Here is a 26,599-nt window from a genome sequence, read left to right as displayed (position 1 = left end):
TTAATTTATTTATGAATATGACCTGACTGTTTAGTACTTGGTGTGTATATAACCTAAGTGATTTGTGTTTTGTAATATTGGGTGATTTTTGTTTTTATTATAATTGTATTTATGTTTGGTTTTATAATAAAAATTGCCCCTATGTACAAGAATATAACTACCATAATACTACCCACTATGTACAAGAATATAACTACTATAATACTGCCCCATGTACAAGAATATAACTACTATAATACTGCTCCTATGTACAAGAATATAACTACTATAATACTGCCCCCTATGTACAAGAATATAACTACTATAATACTGCCCCATGTACAAGAATATAACTACTATAATACTGCTCCTATGTACAAGAATATAACTACTATAATACTGCCCCCTATGTACAAGAATATAACTACTATAATACTGCCCCTATGTACAAGAATATAACTACTATAATACTGCCCCCTATGTACAAGAATATAACTACTATAAGGGTATGTTTCCACGTTCAGTTTTGCTTCAGGCTTTGGTCAGGATTTTATGCAGGTAAAATCCTGACCAAAACTGCACCTGAGGTCACTGGCAGGTCACCTGCGATGTACCTGCGTGTTTTGCTCATAGTAGCAACATGCTGCGTTTAGAAAAAACGCACCACGCATGCGTTTTTGCGGCAAAAACGCATGCGTTTTTAAACGCATAGTGGAGTCTGGATTTCATGAAATCCCCTCCACTATGCTGTAACATCTGGACGCTGTGTTTTTGACGCTGCGGAAAAACGCAGCGTCAAAAACGCAGCGTTTCCTGAACGTGGAAACATACCCTAATACTGCCTCCTATGTACAAGAACATAACTACTATAATACTGCTCCCTATGTACAAGAATATAACTACTATAATACTGCTCCCTATGTACAAGAATATAACTACTATAATGCTGCCCCCTATGTACAAGAATATAACTACTATAATACTTCCCCTATGTACAAGAATATAACTGCTATAATACTGCCCCCTATGTACAAGAATATAACTACTATAATACTGCTCCTATGTACAAGAATATAACTACTATAATACTGATCCTATGTACAAGAATATAACTACTATAATACTTCCCCTATGTACAAGAATATAACTGCTATAATACTGCCCCCTATGTACAAGAATATAACTACTATAATACTGCCCCTATGTACAAGAATATAACTACTATAATAGAATACAATAGAGACATCGGGATTCTGTCTCCAAATTAAGAAAGGCGCAGCTCTGTGAAGCTCTGATGGTGTCTTTCTGTATTGTGGGCACTCAGTATCCTCCTCTGCTCGTCTCACCTGTGGGAGCTGCCACCATTACATAATCTGACAGGTGTAACTCCAAGGTCTGAGCAGGTAGAGAAATGCGCCACCTACATTAGACGGCATATCGTGGCGGTACAGGCGATTATACAGGAGGTATATAGATAGATATGGGAGGGGGTGTACATTAATCATAGAGTAAGAGGATTGTCATTTGTAACCTTACCCAGCAGGGTAATACTCACTGTGACAGGAGCCTCATACATTATGGCTTTTCTCGTGGATGATAACAGTATTATGACGTGCCCATGTGGTGGTCGGTACATGCAGCGTGACACTCACCAGTGGGTGTGGGATGCCCGGGTTTGTCCTGAGGGTCTCGCCTCTTTCCTGTAATCCTCCGGCATGGACGGGGGACCCTCCCTCCTGTACGGTGAGTGCCGCTGTGCGCTAACCTGCTATTGTCAGCAGCTGAAAACGCTCGTTAACGGTGGATGCCACATCCTATGGTTACCATAGCGACATCACACCATTTAATCCCTGCGGCGGGCGGTGGTCCTGTGGTTGTAAGAGGAAGGTGGGAGGAGGCAACCTCCAGATGTTCAAATGAAAGACTAAGGAAGACGGAGCGACGATGGAGCGGCGATGATGAGGGAGATCCCACCTATTGTGTGTGTGCGTGCGAGAGATGACAGCTGAGCCCTACCCCTCCCCATTAACATGTACTAGGAGCAATGCTCTGCAGGTTTATAGAGATACCTGCGGGGTAATAATCTGCAGGATATATCACTATGTATCTGTCAGGAGGTGGAGGAGCAATGTTCTGCAGAGAGGTCAGTGGTGTAATAATCTGCAGGATATATCACTATGTATCTGTCAGGAGGTGGAGGAGCAATGTTCTGCAGAGGGGTCAGTGGTGTAATAATCTGCAGGATATATCTCTGTATTTTTCAGGAGATGGAGGAGCGATGTTCTGCAGACAAGTCAGTGGTGTAATAATCTGCAGGATATATCACTGTGTCTGTCAGGAGCTGGAGTAGTGATGGTCTGCAGAGGTCGGCGGTGTAATAATCTGCAGGATATATAATGGTGTGTCAGGATGTGGAGGAGCGATGTTCTGCAGAGAGGTCTGTGGTGTTATAGTCTGCAGAATCTATCAGTATGTATCTGTCAGGAGGTGGAGGAGCGATGTTCTGCATAGAGGACAGTGGTGTAATAATCTGCAGAATATACACTGCTCAAAAAAATAAAGGGAACACTAAAATCCCACATCCTATGTATCACTGAATGAAATATTCCAGTTGTAAATCTTTATTCATTACATAGTGGAATGTGTTGAGAACAATAAAACCTAAAAATTATCAATGTAAATCACAACTAATATCCCACGGAGGTCTGGAGTTGGAATGATGCTCAAAATCATAGCGGAAAATGAAGTTTCAGGCTGAGGCTGATCCAACTTCAGTGGATAAGCCTCAAGACAAGGAAATGATGCTCAGTAGTGTGTGTGGCCTCCACGTGCCTGTATGACCTCCCTGCAATGCCTGGGCATGCTCCTGATGAGGCGGCGGATGGTCTCCTGAGGGATCTCCTCCCAGACCTGGACTAAAGCATCCGCTAACTCCTGGCCAGTCTGTGGTGCAACGTGACGTTGGTGGATGGTGCGAGACAAGATGTCCCAGATGTGTTCAATCGGATTCAGGTCTGGGGAACGGGTGGGCCAGTCCACAGCTTCAATGCCTTCATCTTGCAGGAACTGCTGACGCACTCCATCCACATGAGGTCTGGCATTGTCCTGCATTAGGAGGAACGCAGGGCCAACCGCACCAGCATATGGTCTCACAAGGGGTCTGAGGATCTCATCTCGGTACCTAATGGGAGTCAGGCTACCTCTGGCGAGCACATGGAGGGCTGTGCGGCCCGCCACAAAAATGTCACCCCACACCATTACTGACCCACTACCAAACTGGTCATGCTGAAGGATGTTGCAGGGAGCAGATCGCTCTCCACGGCGTCTCCAGCCTCTGTCACGTCTGTCACATGTGCTCAGTGTGAACCTGCTTTCATCTGTGTAGAGCACAGGGCACCAGTGGCAAATTTGCCAATCCTGGTGTTCTGTGGCAAATGCCAAGCGTCCTGCACGGTTTTGGGCTGTGAGCACAACCCCCATCTGTGGACGTCGGGCACTCAGACCATCCTCATGGAGTCAGTTTCTAACCATTTGTGCAGACACATGCACATTTGTGGCCTGCTGGAGGTCATTTTGCAGGGCTCTGGCAGTGCTCCTCCTGTTCCTCCTTGCACAAAGGCTGAGGTAGCGGTCCTGCTGCTGGGTTGTTGCCCTCCTACGGCCCTCTCCACGTCTCCTGGTGTACTGGCCTGTCTCCTGGTAGCGCCTCCAGCCTCTGGACACTACACTGACTGACACAGAAAACCTTCTTGCCACAGCTCGCATTGATGTGCGATCCTGGATGAGCTGCACTACCTGAGACACTTGTGTGGGTTGTATAGTCCGCCTCATGCTACCATGAGTGTGAAAGCACAACCAACATTCAAAAGTGACCAAAACATCAGCCAGAAAGCATTGGTACTGAGATGTGGTCTGTGATCCCCACCTGCAGAACCACTCCTTTATTGAGTGTGTCTTGATAATTTCCAATAATTTCCATCTGTTGTCTATTCCATTTGCACAACAGCATGTGAAATTGATTGTCAGTGTTGCTTCCTAAGTGGACAGTTTGATTTCACAGAAGTTTGATTTACTTGGAGTTATATTCTGTTGTTTAAGTGTTCCCTTTATTTTTTTGAGCAGTGTATATCATGACTAGATGGTGGCCCGATTCTAACGCATCGGGTATTCTAGAATATGCATGTATGTATGTATATAGCAGCCACATAGTATATAGCACAGGCCACATAGTGTATATAGGAGCCATGTAGTATATAGCAGACAAATACTACGTGGCCTGTGCTATATACTATGTGGCTGCTATATACATACATACATACATATTCTAGAATACCCGCTGCATTAATACAGGCCACGCAGTATATAACAGTGGCCACGCAGTATATAACACAGCCCACGTACTATATAACACAGCCCACGCAGTATATAGAAGCCACGCAGTATATAACACAGGCGACGTAGGATATAACAGTGGCCACGTAATATATAGCACAGCCCACGCAGTATATAGCAGCCACGCAGTAAATAACACTGGCCATGTAATACATAGCACAGCCCACGCAGTACATAGCAGCCACGCAGTATATAGCACAGCCCCCGCAGTATATAACACTGGCCACGTAATATATAACACAGCCCACGCAGTACATAGCAGCCATGCAGTATAGAGCACAGCCCCCGCAGTATATAACACTGGCCACGTAATATATAACACAGGCGACACAGTATATAGCAGCCACGCAGTATATAACATAGCCACGTTAGTATATAGCACAGAGATGTAGTATATAACAGAGCCCATGCAGTATGTAATACAGCCCACGTAGTATATAGCAATGTGGGCACTATATGCGTGGTTAAAAAATACTTAAAATAAAAAATAAACATATACTCACCCTCCGAAGGCCCCTTGAAGTCCTAGCGCCTGTGTGCGGTGCACGCGGCAGCTTCAGGTCCCAGCGTTGGTATGAGCGCAGGACCTGTGATGACGTCGCGGTCACATGACCGTGACGTCATGGAAGATCCTTCTCGCATAGCATCCTTGGCACCGGAACCTGCCGCTTGCACTGCCGAGGAGAGTCGTGACGTTGGAGGGTGAGAATAACCTTTTTTTTTTTTTATTATTATTCTTATTTGTAACATTAGATCTTTTTACTATTGATGCCGCATACGCAGCATCAATAGTAAAAAGTTGGTCACACAGGGTTTATAGCTGCGTAACCGGAGTGCGTTACACCACTCCGGTAACGCTGGCATTAACCCTGTGTGAGGGCTGACTGGAGGGGAGTATGGAGTGGGCACTGACTGCGGGGAGGAAAGAGCGGCCATTTTGCCGCTGGACTGTGCCCGTCGCTGATTGGTCGTGGCAATGGTCGTGGGCTTTTGCCACGACCAATCAGCGACTTGGATTTCCATGACTGAGGCCGCGACCAATGAATATCCGGGACAGACAGACAGACGGAAGTACCCCTTAGACAATTATATAGCAGATGTGTCAGGAGGTGGAGGAGTGATATTCTGCAGAGAAGACAGTGATGTAATATTCTGCATAATATATCATGGTGTGTCGGAAAGTGGAGGAGCGATGTTCTGCAGAGAGGTCAGTGGTGTAATAATCTGCAGGATATATCACTATGTATCTGTCAGGAGGTGGAGGAGCGATGTTCTGCAGAGAGGTCAGTGGTGTAATAATCTGCAGGCTATATCACTGTGTATCTGTCAGGAGTAGGAGGAGCGATGTTCTGCAGAGAGGTCAGTGGTGTAATAATCTGCAGGATATATCACTATGTATCTGTCAGGAGGTGGAGGAGCGATGTTCTGCAGGGAGGTCAGTGGTGTAATAATCTGCAGGATATATCACTATGTATCTGTCAGGAGGTGGAGGAGCGATGTTCTGCAGAGAGGTCAGTGGTGTAATAATCTGCAGGATATATCACTATGTATCTGTCAGGAGGAGGAGGAGCGATGTTCTGCAGAGAGGTCAGTGGTGTAATAATCTGCAGGATATATCACTATGTATCAGTCAGGAGGTGGAGGAGCGATGTTCTGCAGAGAGGTCAGTGGTGTAATAATCTGCAGGACATATCACTAATCACTATGTATCAGTCAGGAGGTGGGGGAGTGATGGTCTGCAGAGAGGTCAGTGGTGTAATAATCTCAGAATATATCACTATGTAACTGTAAGGAGGTGGAGGAGGGATGTTCTGCAGAGAGGTCAGGGGTGTAATAATCTGCTGGATATATCATGATGTGTCAGAAGGTGGAGGAGTGATGTTCTGCGGCTCTGTTGCCTTGGGTCACATTTTCCTGGCTATTGCTCGCAGGTGTGGAAAGTAAATACTGAATATTTTATGAGCAGGATGGTGATGTCATACGGATAAACCCGGGCGGCACCTGGTGACCATGGTAACGACATAGACACGTATATGGCAGCTGCAGGTATGGAGCCGCCCCGAGCGCTGCACAGGAGGGAGATCTGGTAAACTACCTGAAAGACAAACTGCCATGTCATTAGCAACCAATCACAGCATATCTTTCATTATGCAAGTGCACAGTGTGACATGAAAGCTGTGCTGTGATTGGTTGCTATGGATTACAGACAGCTGCTCTGTCAGGTAGTCTCATAGATCGGTTCATATGATCAGTGAATGATAGAAATCCATGGATGAAGCCCCCAGGATGACCCCCAGGGGTGACATAACATGGTGTGCTTAGATATGGGGGCTATACCCAAATCTGGGACTGTTTCTGTAAGGGTCCCTTTCCACTCGCGAGAGAAAAAATGGTCCGATTAATGGACCGAAAAAACGGAGGAAAATCATGCGAGTGTCATGCGATTTTTTTTTTATCGCAACATCCGTATGACATCCATATGACATCCGTATTGCTGTCCGATTTTTATGCACCGGTGTCCTTTGAAAAGCCGGCAAATCAGTGCTGTGTACAGTAAAATCACACTGACAGGTTAGAATAGAATAGATATATACACATAGAATGTGTATATATACATACAGGTCCTTCTCAAAAAATTAGCATATAGTGTTAAATTTCATTATTTACCATAATGTAATGATTACAATTAAACTTTCATATATTATAGATTCATTATCCACCAACTGAAATTTGTCAGGTCTTTTATTGTTTTAATACTGATGATTTTGGCCTACAACTCCTGATAACCCAAAAAACCTGTCTCAATAAATTAGCATATCAAGAAAAGGTTCTCTAAACGACCTATTACCCTAATCTTCTGAATCAACTAATTAACTCTAAACACATGCAAAAGATACCTGAGGCTTTTAAAAACTCCCTGCCTGGTTCATTACTCAAAACCCCCATCATGGGTAAGACTAGCGACCTGACAGATGTCAAGAAGGCCATCATTGACACCCTCAAGCAAGAGGGTAAGACCCAGAAAGAAATTTCTCAACAAATAGGCTGTTCCCAGAGTGCTGTATCAAGGCACCTCAATGGTAAGTCTGTTGGAAGGAAACAATGTGGCAGAAAACGCTGTACAACGAGAAGAGGTGACCGGACCCTGAGGAAGATTGAGGAGAAGGACCGATTCCAGACCTTGGGGAACCTGAGGAAGCAGTGGACTGAGTCTGGTGTGGAAACATCCAGAGCCACCGTGCACAGGCGTGTGCAGGAAATGGGCTACAGGTGCCGCATTCCCCAGGTAAAGCCACTTTTGAACCATAAACAGCGGCAGAAGCGCCTGACCTGGGCTACAGAGAAGCAGCACTGGACTGTTGCTAAGTGGTCCCAAGTACTTTTTTCTGATGAAAGCAAATTTTGCATGTCATTCGGAAATCAAGGTGCCAGAGTCTGGAGGAAGACTGGGGAGAAGGAAATGCCAAAATGCCTGAAGTCCAGTGTCAAGTACCCAGTCAGTGATGGTGTGGGGTGCCATGTCAGCTGCTGGTGTTGGTCCACTGTGTTTCATCAAGGGCAGGGTCAATGCAGCTAGCTATCAGGAGATTTTGGAGCACTTCATGCTTCCTGGCACCTGCTCACAGTGCCAAAACCACTGGTAAATGGTTTACTGACCATGGTATTACTGTGCTCAATTGGCCTGCCAACTCTCCTGACCTGAACCCCATAGAGAATCTGTGGGATATTGTGAAGAGAAAGTTGAGAGACGCAAGACCCAACACTCTGGATGAGCTTAAGGCCGCTATTGAAGCATCCTGGGCCTCCATAACATCTCAGCAGTGTCACAGGCTGATTGCCTCCATGCCACGCCGCATTGAAGCAGTCATTTCTGCCAAAGGATTCCCGACCAAGTATTGAGTGCATAACTGAACATTATTATTTGATGGTTTTTTTGTTTGTTATTAAAAAACACTTTTATTTGATTGGACGGGTGAAATATGCTAATTTATTGAGACAGGTTTTTTGGGTTATCAGGAGTTGTAGGCCAAAATCATCAGTATTAAAACAATAAAAGACCTGACAAATTTCAGTTGGTGGATAATGAATCTATAATATATTAAAGTTTAATTGTAATCATTACATTATGGTAAATAATGAAATTTAACACTATATGCTAATTTTTTGAGAAGGACCTGTATATATATGTCAGTGAGACACCTATATATGTATATTTATATTTAATGCAGCGCTAGATAGCATAAAAGCCGCTAATTCAATTGCCGGCTTTTGCTCTCTCTTTCACAAACCCGACAGGATATGAGACATGGTTTACATACAGTAAACCATCTCATATCCCTTTTTTTTTGCATATTCCACACTTCTAATGTTAGTAGTGTGTATGTGCAAAATTTGGGCGCTGTAGCTGCTAAAATAAAGGGTTAAATGGCGGAAAAAATTGGCGTGGGCTCCCACGCAATTTTCTCCGCCAGAGTGGTAAAGCCAGTGACTGAGGGCAGATATTAATAGCCTAGAGAGGGTCCATGGTTATTGGCCCCCCTGGCTACAAACATCTGCCCCCAGCCACCCCAGAAAAGGCACATCTGGAAGATGCGCCTATTCTGGCACTTGGCCACTCTCTTCCCACTCCCGTATAGCGGTGGGATATGGGGTAATGAAGGGTTAATGTCACCTTGCTATTGTAAGGTACATTAAGCCAGATTAATAATGGAGAGGCGTCAATTATGTCACCTATCCATTATTAATCCAATTGTATGAAAGGGTTAAAAAACACACACACACATTATTAAAAATTAATTTAATGAAATAAACACACAGGTTGTTTTAATATTTTATTGCTCTCTCAATCCACCTGAAGACCCTCGCTTGGCAAAATAATAAACCAACAATATACATACCTTCTGATGAACTGTCACGTCCCACGAAGTAAATCCATCTGAAGGGGTTAAATCAATTTACAGGCAGGAGCTGTGCTAAAGCACTCGCTCGTACCTGTAAACCCCGGGTGCTGAAAGGAAAGCTGGGTGATCTGTACTTACATTGAGTCACGGTGAGGCGCCCTCTGCAGGATGAACTCACATGAACTCGAGCGTGGGAACTTTTCCAAGGCTGCAGTTCATGAGAACATCCAGCAGAGGGCACCTCACCGCGACTCAATGTAAGTACAGATCACCCAGCTTTCCTTTCAGCACCCGGGGTTTACAGGTACGAGCGAGTGCTTTAGCACAGCTCCTGCCTGTAAATTGATTTAACCCCTTCAGATGGATTTACTTCGTGGGACGTGACAGTTCATCAGAAGGTATGTATATTGTTGGTTTATTATTTTGCCAAGCGAGGGTCTTCAGGTGGATTGAGAGAGCAATAAAATATTAAAACAACCTGTGTGTTTATTTAATTAAATTAATTTTTAATAATGTGTGTGTGTGTTTTTTAACCCTTTCATATAATTGGATTAATAATGGATAGGTGACATAATTGACGCCTCTCCATTATTAATCTGGCTTAATGTACCTTACAATAGCAAGGTGACATTAACCCTTCATTACCCCATATCTCACCACTACACGGGAGTGGGAAGAGAGTGGCCAAGTGCCAGAATAGGCGCATCTTCCAGATGTGCCTTTTCTGGGGTGGCTGGGGGCAGATGTTTGTAGCCGGGGGGGCCAATAACCATGGACCCTCTCTAGGCTATTAATATCTGCCCTTAGTCACTGGCTTTACCACTCTGGCGGAGAAAATTGCGCGGGAGCCCACGCCAATTTTTTCCGCCATTTAACCCTTTAATTTAGCAGCTACAGCGCCCAAATTTTGCACATACACACTACTAACATTAGAAGTGTGGAATATGCAAAAAAAAGGGATATGAGATGGTTTACTGTATGTAAACCATGTCTCATATCCTGTCGGGTTTGTGAAAGAGAGAGCAAAAGCCGGCAATTGAATTAGCAACTTTTATGCTATCTAGCGCTGCATTAAATATAAATATACATATATAGATGTCTCGCTGACATATATATATGTATATATACACATTCTATGTGTATATATCTACTCTATTCTAACCTGTCAGTGTGATTTTACTGTACACCGCGCTGAATTACCTGCTTTTCAAAGGACACCGGTGCGTAAAAATCGGACAGAACTCGCATGGTGCGAGTGCTGTGCGATTTTTTTCTCGCACCCATTGACTTGCATTGGCGAGTCTCGTCCGAGAATCGCAGCAATACGCAGCATGCTGCGATTTTTTTCTCAGCCGATCCAGATTTTTCTCAGTCCGATTTCGGCTGAGAAAAAAATCGCAAATGAAAAGACACCTATTGAATAACATTGGTCTGAGTGCAATCCGATTTTTTATCGGATTGCACTCGTCCGTTTTCCTCGCAAGTGGAAAGGGGCCATAATGCTGAGATGCACTACTACGCCATAGGTCCCGCACAATGTGGGGTGCGGATGGTATCACTTCGCTATGGCAGGGACAACAATAAAAGAACTCCAAGTTTGTGATGCCAGGGTGCACTTAACCCCTTCATCCCCAAGCCTGTTTTCACCTTCGTGACCGGGCCATTTTTTAACAATTTTCCCACTGTCATTTTATGAGGTCATAACTCTGGAACGCTTCAAGGATCCCAGTGAATCTGAGAATGTTTTTTTTTTTTGGTGACATATCGTACTTCAAGTTAGTGGTAACATTTCTTTAACATGACTTGCATTTATTTGTGAAAAAAAAAAAAAGAAATTTGGCGAAAAATTTGTAATTTTCAAACTTTAAATTTTTATGCCCTTAAATCAGAGAGTAATGTCACACAAAATAGTTAATACATAACATTTCCCACATGTCTCCCTTACATCAGCGTGATTTTTAAAACATAATTTTTTTTTGTTAGGAAGTATAAGAGTTAAAAGTTGACCAGCAATTTCTCATTTTTCAAACAAAATGTACAAAACCATTCTTTTTAGGGACCACCTCACATTGGAAGTCACTTTGAGGGCCTATATGACAGAAAATACCCAAAAGTGACACCATTCCAAAAACCGCACCCCTCAAGGTGCTCAAAACCACATTCAAAAAGTTTATTAACCCTTCAGGTGCTTCACATGAATTAATGGAACATGGAATGAAAAAATAAACATTTAACTTTTCGTCACAAAAATTTTCCTTTAGACCTAATTTATTTTTTTACTTTCACAAGGGTAACAGGAGAAAATAGACCATACAATTTGTTGTGAATTTTCTCCTGAGTGCACCGATACCCCATATGTGGGGGAAATCTACTGTTTGGGTGCACGGCAGGGCTCAGAAGGGAAGGAGAGCCATTTCACTTTTTGAACGTAAAATTTGCTGTAATAATTAGCGGTTGCCATGTCGCATTTGGAGAGCCCCTGATGTGCCTAAACAGTGACATCATTTTGGAAACTAGCCCCATCAGGGAACTTATCTAAATGTGTATTAAGCACCTTGAAATCCCAGGTGCTTCATAGAAGTTTATAACGTTGAGCTGTGAAAATAAAAACAAAGAAAAATTCCCACAAAAAAAATTTTTTAGCTCCAAATTTTGCCTTTTCATAAGGTTAACAGGAGAAAATGAACCCCAAAATTTGTTGTGCAATTTCTCCTGAGTTCACTGGTTCACCATATGTGGTTGAAAACTTGGCGCGCAGTGCAAAGCTCAAAAGGGAAGTAGCACCATATTACAGTACAGATTTTGCTGCACTGGTTTGAGGATACCACGTTCCATTGGCAGAGCCCCTGACGTGCCAGAACAGCAGAACCCCCTCCCCCCATAAGTGACCCCATTTTACAAAATACACCTCTCACTGAATTTATCTAGGGGTGCAGTGATTATATTGACACTACAGGTGTATCACAGAATGTTATACCATTGGGCAATGAAGAAAAAATAATTTACATTTTTACCATGAAGATTGTGTATTAGCCCCAAATTTACATTTTCATACTGGCAAATGGGTAAAAATGGCACCAAAATTTGTCCCACAATTTCTCCTGACTGTAGAAATACCCTATTTGTGGCTGTACAGCACAACTTAACCATACGGCGAGACCCAGGAGGGACGGAGCGCTATTTGCCTTCTGGAGCGCAGATTTTCCTAGAACAGTTTGCGGATTCCATATACAGAGCCCCTAAGTGCTAGAAGAGCCGAATCCCCTCTCAAGTGACCACATTTTGGAAATGCTAACCCTTTGGGAATTTATCTACAGATGTAGTGACGATTTTGACACCATTGGTGTTTTCCAGAAACAAGCAGCAGTGGATATTGCTGAGTGAAAATTGCCAACTGCTGTTGTAGTGACCAGTACGCTGTAGTGCCCAGTCCACTGTAGTGAACAGTACGTTATGCCCAGCTCATGCTTCTGGAGACACGCACCTGTAAATTAGGCGGGCTCTCATCACTACAGAAATGCCAAACATGTGGGCACTATATGTGGTTTAGGCACGCGGGGGCTCAGAAGGAAGGGGAGCACTTGGATTTGGGAGCACAGAATTTGCTGAATTTCTTTTGAGGGGTGAGGAGCTATTTGACGTTTCCAGAGCCTTTGTGCTACCAGTAACGTGGAAGCCCCCTATATTTCCTTTGGCAGATGACAGACCTGAGTGGGGACTTGCTTTTTTTGTGGATTGAGTTGAAGCTTTTATTGGGAACATTTTTACATAACATTTAATATCACGTTTATCCGGCGCTCTACACTGAGCACTTATATCAGGGTTTCCATCTAAATCTCTCATTGACGTGACAGATGAACCCCCCGAGGGATCCAATCACTATAATGAGACAGCAGAGTTAGGGTATGTGTCCACGTTCAGGAAACGCTGCGTTTTTGACGCAGCGTTGAGCCGCAGCGTCAAAAACGCAGCGTCCAGATGTTACAGTATAGTGAGGGGATTTAAAGAAATCCCGTCTCCACTGTGCATTAAAAAACGCATGCGTTTTTCCCGCGAAAACGCACATGCGGTGCGTTTTTTCAGAACGCAGCATGTTGCTACAATGAGCAAAACACGCAGGAACACCGCAGGTGACCTGCCAGTGACCTCAGGTGCATTTTTGGTCAGGATTTTACCTGCATAAAATCCTGACCAAAGCCTGAAGCAAACCTGAACGTGGACACATACCCTTACTCTACACTCTGTCTGGCCTCTGTTCAGCGGTGTCCTTTTCAGAAGTGCACACAATTGTGTCCGATGGCACTTTTATGCAAAACTAAAAAGACAAACACCGCCGGATCATGGGTCCTATGGAGTTCATAGTGCCTCCAGCTGCCTCATTCAATCTTCAGTCTTTCGCCTGGAGTTCTGTCTAAATCACGTATTTCAGAGATTTATATGGAAACCCCTGTATAAGCGCTCAGCACTGGAGAAACATGCTCTGAGCCTTACTGCGATCTTTGGGAGGCAGAATTAACAAATCAACAGCATGTGAAGAATTATTTTCATTTTTACGCCTTCCTTCTGTGGTGTGATTAGACAACTTTATTCTTTGGGTCGGTGAGATTACAGCGATACCAGATTTATATAGCGTTTTCATGTTTGGCTACTGTCACACACTAAAAGATGCTTTTTATTGCAAAAACTAGTTGTTGCACTGCCATATTTTGAGAGCTATCATTTTTCCATATTTCTGCAGCTAGTGATGTGAGGGCTTTTTTTTTAACGGGATGAGCTGAAGTTTTTATTGGTACCATTTTTGAGCACATGACATTTTTTGATCGCCTTCTATTCCGATTTTTGGGAGGTAGAATGAACAAAATCCATCAATTGTTTTTTTTTTTTTTGGGGGGGGGCTGTACCGTTTCACGTGTGTAAAATTGTTAAGGAGGCTTTATTCTTCGGGTCAGTAAGATTACAGCAAAACCACATTGTTTTTTCAATGTTTTGTTGCTTTTACACAATAAAAACTATTTTATAGCAAAAAATAATTCATTTTGCATTGCTTTATTCTGAGAGCTATAGCTTTTTTATTTTTCTACTGACAGAGCTTTATGGCAACTTTTTCTTTGCGAGACAGGATGACGTTTTAGCAATACCATTTTTATTAACATTCGTCTTTTTGATCGCGTTGTATTCCACATTTTGTGCGACAGTATGATGATAAAGCATTGTTTTTAGCCTTGTTTTTAACAGAGATTCAATTCCAATGCAGCTATCACAGTTACTTTCCAGTGTAATCATGCAGATATACGAGTGGTGCAGTGATTCCGGAGTCTCATCTGCTTATATGCTCAGTCCTGATCACACAGCTGTCTCGCTGGGGCTGTGGTTTCTCCTTTAGGCTACTGTCACACTAGCATCGTTTTGCCTACGTCGCAATGCGTCGTTTAGGAGAAAAAACGCTTCCTGCAAAGTTGTCTGCAGGATGCGGTTTTTCCCCATACACTTGCATTAGCGACGCATTGCGACGTATGGCCACACGTCGCATCCGTCGTGCGACGGATGCGACGTGTTTTGGTGGACCATTTGCACAAAAAAAGTTACATGTAACATTTTTTTGTGCGTCATGTCCGCCATTTTTGACCGCGCATGCGCGGCTGGAACTCCGCCCCCTCCTCCCCGGAGATTACAATAGGGCAGCGGATGCGTTGTAAAACTGCTTCCGCTGCCCCCGTTGTGCTTTTATTTCACAGCATGCGTCAATACGTCGGGCCGACGCATGGCGACGGCCCCGTACCGACGCTAGTGTGAAAGTAGCCTTAGGGGATTTCTGCTCTGTTCCCTACCTGCTCGTTCAGTTTTTCTGAGCAACTCACTGGTGCACACAAAGGTGTCTCCTCTCTAGTGCTAAGCCCAGGACCTGGTCATGTGATCTAACCATGTGACCATATATGGAAAGCAGGGCTGCTTTATTGTCTCTTGACAACCTCCTGACAGCAGAACATGAGAAGTCCATCACTGTGCACATATACAGGCTGCTGCTATGTACTGAACTGTAGGGTTCATCATCTGCGAAAGGGAATGTGACCATTGTGCAAACCTAGTGAGGGAGCTGCCGGCTCTGCTGCATCTTACAGGAACATGCACAGCAACTTTGGGGCATCACATGTCCGGGGATGGAGTTCCCTATTAGGCTACTTTCACACTAGCGTTGGTACGGGGCCGTCGCCATGCGTGGGCCCGACGTACCGACGCACGTTGTGAAAATAATGAACAACAGGGGCAGTGGATGCAGTTTTTCAACGCATCCGCTGCCCCATTGTAAGGTCCGAGGAGGAGGGGACGGAGTTCCGGCCGCGCATGCGCGGTCGGAAATGGCGGACACGACGCACAAAAAAACGTTACATGTAACGTTTTTTTGTGCCGATGGTCCGCCAAAACACGACGCATCCGTTGCACGATGGATGCGACATGTGGCCATGCGTCGCTAATGCAAGTGTATGGAGAAAAAAACACATCCTGCGGGCAACTTTGCAGGATGCGTTTTTTCTCCAAAACGACGCATTGCGACGTCCGCCAGACGACGCCAGTGTGAAAGTAGCCTTAATCGGGGAGTTCCTCTTTTATTAGTGGATTTGTGTCATTTATCAATGAGGAGCTTATCACATCTCGGGGCAGCTTCCCCATATTTTGTACTTATTTTTATTATTATACATTTATATGTACATACGGCAGTCATGTACAGTATGTCACACAGAAGTCGCATGGGGGAGGTGTCACCAGAGCAGCACAGCAGGCTTTGTGGGCAGAGCAGGCTGATAATAATGGGGGACAGGGCAGGAAATCACCCCCAATTACAGCTCTAACTCACCAGGAACCATTTATCTGCCCAGTAACCAGGTATGTCCCAAGACACACAGACAAGTGTGTGCACACTGCATGTTACACACAGCATACCTCCCAACTTTTCAAGATGGGAAAGAGGGACAAAGTTTGCGGCGCGGGAAGCGCGCCGCGGCAAATTTTAGGCCACGCCTCTGACCACACCCATTCATAATTAGTCACACCCATATCCACGTCCCAAGCACACCCATTTAGCACTGCTGATCACACTGTTTCATATACAATAGTTATAAACAAAAAAATATGGCCACACAGTGCTCCATACTGTATAATGACCACACATGATGCCCCATACTGTATAATGGCCACACATGACGCTCCATACTGTATAATGAACACACATGACGCTCCATACTGTATAATGGCCCCACATGATGCTCCATACTGTATAATGACCGCACATGATGCTCCATACTGTATAATGACCGCACATGATGCTCCATACTGTATAATGGCCGCACATGATGCTCCATACTGTATAATGACCGCACATGATGCTCCATACTGTATAATGACCGCATGCATACTGTATAATGGCCGCACATGATGCTCCATACTGTATAATGAATGCACATGATGCTCCATACTGTATAATGACCGCACATGATGCTCCATATTGTATAATGACCGCACATGATGCTCCATACTGTATACTGGCTGCATATGATGCTCCATACTGTATAATGACTGCACATGATGCTCCATATTGTATAATGACCGCACATGATGCTCCATACTGTATACTGGCTGCACATGATGCTCCATACTGTATAATGAACACACATGATGCTCCATACTGTATAATGGCCACATGATGCTCCATATTGTATAATGACCGCACATGATGCTCCATACTGTATACTGGCTGCACATGATGCTCCATACTGTATAATGACTGCACATGATGCTCCATATTGTATAATGACCACACATGATGCTCCATACTGTATACTGGCTGCACATGATGCTCCATACTGTATAATGACTGCACATGATGCTCCATATTGTATAATGACCACACATGATGCTCCATACTGTATACTGGCTGCACATGATGCTCCATATTGTATAATGACCGCACATGATGCTCCATACTGTATAATGACTGCACATGATGCTCCATACTGTATAATGACCCCACATGATGCTCCATACTGTATTATGGCCACAGTTCTCCATACTGTATAATGACATACAGGCACGCAGCTCACACACATGCAGCATCACACACACAGTATCACACATACACACGCAGCATCACAAACGCAGCTCACAAACACATGCAGCTTTGACACAAATGCATCACACATGCAGCCATCACACACACACACAGCCATCACACACACACGCAGCCATCACACACACACGCAGCCATCACACACACACACGCAGCCATCACACACACACGCAGTCATCACACACACACGCAGCCATCACACACACGCAGCCATCACACACACACGCAGCCATCACACACACACACACGCAGCCATCACACACACACACGCAGCCATCACACACACACACGCAGCCATCACACACACATGCAGCCATCACACACACACACGCAGCCATCACAGACATGCAGCCATCACACACACACGCAGCCATCACACACACACGCAGCCATCACACACATGCAGCCATCACACACACACACACGCAGCCATCACACACACCCAGCCATCACACACACACACCCAGCCATCACACACACACACCCAGCCATCACACACACACCCAGCCATCACACACACACACCCAGCCATCACACACACACGCAGTCATCACACACACACGCAGCCATCACACACACACGCAGTCATCACACACACGCAGCCATCACACACACACGCAGCCATCACACACACACGCAGCCATCACACACACACACGCAGCCATCACACACACACACGCAGCCATCACACACACACGCAGCCATCACACACACATGCAGCCATCACACACACACACGCAGCCATCACAGACATGCAGCCATCACACACACACGCAGCCATCACACACACACGCAGCCATCACACACATGCAGCCATCACACACACACACACGCAGCCATCACACACACCCAGCCATCACACACACACACCCAGCCATCACACACACACTCAGCCATCACACACACACCCAGCCATCACACACACACACCCAGCCATCACACACACACACCCAGCCATCACACACACACACCCAGCCATCACACACACACACCCAGCCATCACACACACACACCCAGCCATCACACACACACACACACACACACACACACCCAGCCATCACACACACACACACACCCAGCCATCACACACACACACACAGCCATCACACACACACACACACACACACACAGCCATCACACACACACACCCAGCCATCACACACACACACACACACGCAGCCATCACACACATGCAGCCATCACACACACACACACGCAGCCATCACACACACCCAGCCATCACAAACACACACCCAGCCATCACACACACACACACCCAGCCATCACACACACACACACACACACCCAGCCATCACACACACACACTCAGCCATCACACACACACACACACTCAGCCATCACACACACACACCCAGCCATCACACACACACACACCCAGCCATCACACACACACACACAGCCATCACACACACACACCCAGTCATCACACACACACACCCAGCCATCACACACACACACCCAGCCATCACACACACACACCCAGTCATCACACACACACCCAGCCATCACACACACACACACACACAGCCATCACACACACACACCCAGCCATCACACACACCAGATACCTCATACACACATGACACACACACAAATGCAGCATCACACATCTCACACACACACACACACACACACACATCACACACACATCACACACACACAATCTCCTCTGTGGTGCAGGGGCGGCTGATCTGTCCATGTGCACTGCAGCTCTTCAGTTTCTCCGGCTGCTCATAGCTCTGCACTGTCCCTGCACCTCCCCCGTCTCTCCTTCTCTGCCGGGATAGCAGCTAAGAGCAGGAGACGCCAGAGCTCCGTGCACACACAGGAGGTAGTGAGTCGCTGACCTCTCATCTTGATCGCTGCTGGCTCTCTCCCTCAGCGTGGCAGCGCCGCACACACAGGGTGCGGGGGCGGGGGGGGGCGGGATCGGTCGGGAGGAGACCCAGCATGTATAAGAAAAAAAAAACAGCCACAAACCTAAGCTACTCAGGTGCCGCCCCCTGCATTGTCCCTGCCCTAGGCACGGGACATTAGTGTCCCGCCCGGGATCCCGGGGCTGGCTGTCAAAATCAGGACAGTCCCGCGGGATCCGGGACGGTTGGGAGGTATGCGACACAGACACATGTGCACACACTGCATGTTACACACGGACACATGTGCACACACTGCATGTTACACACGGACACATGTGCACACTGCATGTTACACACGGACACATGTGCGCACACTGCATATTACACACGGACACATGTGCACATACTGCATATTACACACAGACACATGTGCACACTGCATGTTACACACAGACACATGTGCACACACTGCATGTTACACACGGACACATGTACACACTGCATGTTACACACAGACACATGTGCACACACTGCATGTTACACACGGACACATGTGCACACACTGCATATTACACACAGACACAGGTGCACACACTGCATGTTACACACAGACACATGTGCACACTGCATCTTACACACAGACACATGTGCACACACTGCATGTTACACACGGACACATGTGCACACTGCATGTTACACACAGACATGTGCACACACTGCATTTAACACACGAACACGTGCACACACTGCATATTACACACGGACACATGTGCACATACTGCATATTACACACAGACACATGTGCACACTGCATGTTACACACAGACACATGTGCACACACTGCATGTTACACACGGACACGTGTGCACACACTGCATGTTACACACAGACACATGTGCACACACTGCATGTTACACACGGACACGTGTGCACACACTGCATGTTACACACGGACACGTGTGCACACACTGCATGTTACACACGGACACATGTGCACACACTGCATGTTACACACGGACACATGTGCACACACTGCATGTTACACATGGACACATGTGCACACACTGCATATTACACACAGACACAGGTGCACACACTGCTTGTTACACACGGACACATGTGCACACTGCATGTTACACACAGACACATGCGCACACACTGCATGTTACACACGGACACGTGTGCACACACTGCATGTTACACACGGACACATGTGCACACACTGCATATTACACATAGACATGTGCACACACTGCATATTACACACAGACACAGGTGCACACACTGCATGTTACACACAGACACGTGTGCACACACTGCATGTTACACACGGACACGTGCACACACTGCATATTACACACGGACACATGTGCACATACTGCATATTACACACGGACACATGTGCACACACTGCATGTTACACACGGACACGTGTGCACACACTGCATGTTACACACGGACACATGTGCACACTGCATATTACACACAGACATGTGCACACACTGCATGTTACACACAGACACGTGCACACACTGCATATTACACACAGACATGTGCACACACTGCATGTTACACATGGACACATGTGCACACACTGCATGTTACACACGGACACATGTGCACACACTGCATGTTACACACGGACACATGTGCACACACTGCATGTTACACACGGACACATGTGCACACACTGGCAGACGCGGTACTGTATAAGGTGCGCGTCTCTGACTGGGGAGCACCTAGATAGAGCAGCACAGAAAGGATGTCAGTGCCAGTTCCCCCCTAGCATCACTCCCCTTTAGTGATGCACTAATTGGAAGATCCCCAGCCGGCCAGTGGTCACTGGAGGGGAGGGGTCCTACGGCCACTCCTACAGGGGTTAAATCCAGGTGTCCGGCCGGGAACTTTCTCTTTTCCTCCCGGCGGACACCTGGAAGCATTGTCCCTGCATCTCTGGAATTATGTCGGACCCCCTGGTCGAGGCCCTGCTGAAAGGGGTGGCACAGAGAGGTGAGCACTGGCTTCAGGCCATTCTTACCGACGTCAGGGCTCACCTCCCTGGGCCCTCTCCTGACCTGTCCTTCCTCACCCCTTCACCCCCTGATCCGTTCGCACTCACCCCCCCGCCCACGGGTCCCCTTGGTCCGGCCTCACTCGCCCCTGGGTCCACTAGGTCCGGCCTCCATCTCCCCTTCACCCCCGGGTCCCCTCGGGTCTAGCTCACCTTCGCTGCCATCCGGAACGCCAGCACCCGGGGGACCAGAGGTTGGAGCGGCCCAGAATGGTATGCAGAGGCCCCTCTCGGCGCCGCTGCAAGCACCGGGGCTCCCGGCTGCAGAGGGCCCGGGGACCGCACGAAGGAGGCGGGGCAGGGCCGGGCGTCGCACCCATCGGAGGGTGGGTGGCATCTCATCCGAGACGGCGTCTGCGCAGGCCCCTGCAGAGGCGGGGGGTTGCGGAGTGCGGCCGGCAGCTCCGTCCCGGGCTGGTGGGGCTAATCCTGGCAGCGCCAGGCGTTGCGCGGCATCCCCCCTTTCCCTGACCGCTCCGGAGACGCTGACGGCGGTGCCAGGGGGAAGGCGATCCGCCCGCCTACCCCGCGCCCCGGAGCGTCTCCAGGTAGGGGAGGAGGCGTCCTCGCCGCCTCGCAGCAGCCGGCGGCTTCCTGCTCTCTCGGCGTCGGCCAGGAGCTCTGCAAAGGCTCCGGGCCGGGCACTTCCGGTCCTCGCCCCCCGACTTCCGGTCACTGCAATTTACCAGCGATGGCGGCGCTGGCCGGTCCTCCATTGCCTTCCCTGCGGGCACATATACGCCGCCCGCAGGGGGTAATCGGGAGGCTGGCATCAATGCCATGCAGCCCCCAGAATGCTCTGATCGGTCGAATCTGACCGATCAGGGCGCAGATCCCCCACCAGGTCCGACCTCCAGCATACCCCCGGCAGACGCAGCACTGTTGCCTGCACGGGGGTATCAGGGGTCAGGCAGTACAGGGTACAGGGCAGCTGAGGAGCGCATTGTTCGTTCCGCAAGGACCGATCAAGGCGCTCAACAGCTGCGCAACAAAAATTACTGTGAAGTTTTGTTGACGGCACCAATCACGGACACACTCACACCACCCCACACCGCCCACATGCCCAATAAAAATTATCCAATAGCTGCCGCCCTGTTAAATACCAATAATAGGGTCGAATACGGGGGCCTCCTAACGCCCCCCCTCCTAAGTAGCACTACAGGACCGTCTACGGCCAACGATCCCCTTCGGGCTACCGAAAGATTCCCTCCCATAGCACCGCATAGTAAGGGCGTACGAAGGCGTAGACGCCGCACGTCCTCCCAATCTTCCTCCGATAACTCCCGTCGCCATTCGTGCTACCCCTCTAAACGCCCCTCCCGTTACCGACGTAGACGCAGCTCCCATAGGAGCCGCCGCAGATAGCGGGCCTCAGAATGGCTGTCATCAGCAACATCCGAGGGGTCCGACGTATCGCAGAGCCCGGATAGGAGGCATCGGGCACGGGACAAGACTTCAAAATCACGCGCACCCTCTAGGGCTTTCAGCCGGGGAGAACAATCCCCCACGGCTTCCAGCCACAACAACAACCGTGCGGGCGCCGAAGACAGAGCCAGTAATCCGCCACTATGTGGTTGTAATCGGGCTCCAACGCACGATACGCAGTGCATCGGCCAGCACATCGGCCAGTCCCACGCTGTAGCGGGAGCCAGAGTTTCCCCGTCCTGCGACATCACCCCGTCAACACCTGCGGGGGTTCCTCCAGGATCGGTGCACACTCGTCCAGAATCACACAGCGGTGAGTGTTACAAGGGTAGCGGGGAAGCGTTACGCTACGGTGTTAACTTAAAGGAAATGGAGCTAACCTCAGCGGTAAAGGAGTTAATCTTACAACTATCACACTCGAGCGGAAAGGTGGTGAACAATACAACACCACAGTCCGCTAATCTACACAAAGACGCCTTCTTCTGCGGGATCAGCCCGCTAGGCGCCCATATAGATCAGGAAACTAGACTAAAAATCTGGAGCAACGATTATATTGACATATGGTCGCTGTTATCAGCGGACCAACAAACGGTGGATAAACCTAACGAGAGGGGTTTCGATAGGGGGAGATCGAGAATTGCATTAACCATGAATAATTGGCTCCAGGCCTTCGCAGTATTGGGCTGTATTATGGGCCAGAAACATCCGGAACGCTGCTCCGAATTGTTTATATATCAGGACATGATATATAGTTCATACAAGTCGCACGGCGGTTCAGCCTGGCGGCGGTATGATGAGGAGTTCCGCAGGCGTCTGGCCCTACAGCCCGATCTAGGCTGGGGAGTTAAAGCAACAGACGTATGGTTGCGGTTGATGCTGTCCCAAAAGCAGCCCCCCTTTTCGGCCACGACCACTAATTACTCCGCAGTCGCAGGTCAAAACTCAGTGGTCGTGCGAAAACCCGGGGCCTGCTGGTTGTTCAATGAGGGAAACTGCCGTTTCCACGCATTATGCAAATTCAGACATGATTGCTCCGCTTGCGGGGGGGGGGACGCACAGCGTCAAGGTGCACCAGTCAGCCTTACAAAGCACCTACAAGGCAGAACCCCAGTGAGCGTAACCGCGATGGCCCCCTGGCTAAAACTCTACCCCAATAAGAAAGCGGCTCAGCAGCTGCAAGCAGGATTCTCCGACGGGTTTTTTATTCCCTTCAGGCTAACAAGAACGCCAACCCTATCCGATAACCTAAAATCGGCTCGCGAATTCCCCGAAATACTTAGACAAAAAATTGAAAAGGAGGTCGAGTTGGGTAGAATAGCAGGCCCCTTCCAGTCGCTCCCCTTCAAAAACATGAAAATATCACCGCTAGGCATTATACCAAAAAAGGAACCCGGTAAATACCGCTTAATTCATCATTTATCTCACCCAAAGGGCGAATCAGTTAACGACGCAATTTCCCCAGAAGAAGCCTCTGTCTCATACGCGTCTTTCGATAAGGCGGTGGAATTAGTCCGGGCTGCCGGACCCGGCGCCCTGCTAGCCAAATCTGACATCGAATCGGCATTCCGTTTACTACCCGTGCACCCCGAATGTTTCCACCTACTGGGCTGCAAAGTGGACCAGCTCTATTACTTCGACATGTGCCTTCCGATGGGATGTTCCATCTCATGTCACTATTTTGAGCTATTCAGCACCTTCCTAGATTGGGTAGTTCGGTACGAAACGGGCAGTAAATCCCTAATTCACTACCTCGACGATTTCCTGTTCGTAGGCCCCGCAAAGTCTAAACTCTGCTCCGACCTACTAGAAAAATTCAAATCTATCTCACTCAAATTCGGCGTGCCATTGTCACCGGAAAAAACGGAGGGACCATGTAATGTGTTGCCCTTTTTGGGCATCGAAATAGATACCAATTCGATGGTTTTCCGATTACCAGAGGATAAAATACTAAAAACTCTGCAAATGTTGAAAGGCTTTCGAGAAGTGAACAAGGTAACCCTCCAGCAAATGCAGGCATTACTGGGCCTACTGACGTTCGCCTGCCGCGTAATGCCGGTCGGCAGAGCATTCTCACGCAGACTATCTTTGGCAACAAAAGGCGCTGCTCAGCCCGGCCATAGAATTAGGCTTACCCGTTCGCTAAAAGCAGATCTACTAGTATGGCAAACGTTCCTACAATCGTACAACGGTCACACGTGTGTTATGGCGAGAGAGATCGCAAGCAAGGAATTAGGGCTGACAATAGGGTGGAACAAAAAAGAGGGATTTGCAGCAATTTATAAAAACCAATGGTGCAAATCGGGTTGGCCAGAGATATGGACGACAACAAAATGGGGGCAAGACCCGGCCCTATGGGAACTGTTTGCGGTAGTAGCAGCGTTGGAGATATGGGCCGTTCAGTTGAGAAACACGAACATTCGTTTCCAAACAAAAAATGTGAAAACGGCAAAGAGTTTGAATCACATGTCTTCTTCATCCCTGCCCATACTCGCTCTCTTGCGCCGACTAGCGCTAATTTGCCTTGAAAACAATATTTGGTGTAGAGCCACCGTGGTGGCGGAAGAAGATGATAATATCATTAACCCACTGTTATTTTCCAATTGGCAGGCTTTCAGAATCCAGCAGCCCAACGTGCAACCCCGGGGTATTCTGTGTCCACTGTCCCTGTGGGACACAGTGGCCAATCATTGATGCCCTTAATCCGGGCCTCCGTTTCGCCAGCTACCTGGCAGGTGTATGGTAAGGCTTGGGAGGAGTGGTGCTCACTAATTCAGGGTAGGCCAGTCGACGAAAGCGACGGAGCGCAAAGCGCAGTGACAACTGATTTCCTATTACGGATGAGGGAAGGCGGGGCGTCGGGCACCTCGGCACAACGGAAATTATCGGGGCTAGCATTTTTCTTTCAATTATTGGGATGGGTAGACGTAACCAAATCCTTCTGCATAAGACAAGCCATAAAAGGTTGGAAGAGGCTTCATCCAAGCCAAGAATGTCGCCGCCCCATTTCTCTGAGACTATTGCAGGACCTGATTGCGATATCCCCGTCAGTGTGCTCATCGCAATATGAGGTGGCCCTCATATCGGCAGCTTTTGCGACCGTATTTTTCGGAGCACTGCGTATTAGCGAATTGCTACCGCGGTCAAAAAACACGTCGGAAGGAGGCCTAATTAACGAGGACATAGTTATATGCAGCAACGCCCTGTGCATCAGGGTTAGAAAATCCAAATGCGATCCCACCGGTAGGGGCACATGGGTCCTGGTTAACTCTACAGATGGCCCAGCTTGCCCACTAAAAATGGTTAAAAGATACGCCGTAATAAGACACGCTGGTAGATTTTTCTTCACCCATACAGAAGGGTCCCCTCTGACCAAGTACCAATTCCAGGCAATGTTCAAGCGATGCTTGAAAAAAACCGGCGCAAATCCAAAGGAGTACGGAACACATTTGTTCCGGATAGGGGCGGCCACAGAGGCAGCTAGGGCAGGAGTGTCAGAGGCTGAAGTGCAGAGAATGGGTCGTTGGAAGTCCGCATGCTTCGCCAGATACATAAGACCCGACTTGCTTAATTAACATGTATTGTCTCTTACAGGGGGTTGAAGTTTGGGTGGTAGGAGATTCCTACGTACACTGGGCCGAAAAGAGGGCCAAACTGCGGCCAGGAGGAACAAATCTCTACATCCCGGGAATAAAAGTTAACTGGAGGGGTATCAGAGGCCTCCAGTGGAAAAAGGTGTTCAAGGAGATGGTGGGCATAGCAAGGTTGGTGGAACGCCCGGTGATATTGGTGTTACACGCGGGTGGCAATGACCTGGGCAAACAAAAGGTGGCCG

At 47.6% G+C, this 26,599-nt stretch overlaps 1 protein-coding gene across 2 annotated transcripts in view; it reads right to left on the bottom strand.

Moving 5' to 3' along the window:
* The window catches only part of SEMA4A (semaphorin 4A), a 116,628-nt gene that overhangs the window by 83,233 nt on the left and 6,796 nt on the right, over positions 1–26,599 (bottom strand). The window contains exon 1 of one of the 2 annotated variants that reach the window (XM_077260569.1): positions 1,632–1,957. The exons of the other annotated variant lie outside the window; for it this stretch is intronic. The gene's annotated coding sequence lies outside the window, so the exon portion shown is untranslated. Of the gene's footprint in view, positions 1–1,631; positions 1,958–26,599 lie in introns of those variants that run through there. 2 annotated transcript variants of the gene reach the window in all.

Source organism: Ranitomeya variabilis, chromosome 1 (assembly GCF_051348905.1).
Source record: "Ranitomeya variabilis isolate aRanVar5 chromosome 1, aRanVar5.hap1, whole genome shotgun sequence".
NCBI lineage: Eukaryota > Metazoa > Chordata > Amphibia > Anura > Dendrobatidae > Ranitomeya > Ranitomeya variabilis.
The sequence above is the reverse complement of the archived record's forward strand: the minus strand, read 5'-3'. Positions and strand labels throughout refer to the sequence as shown.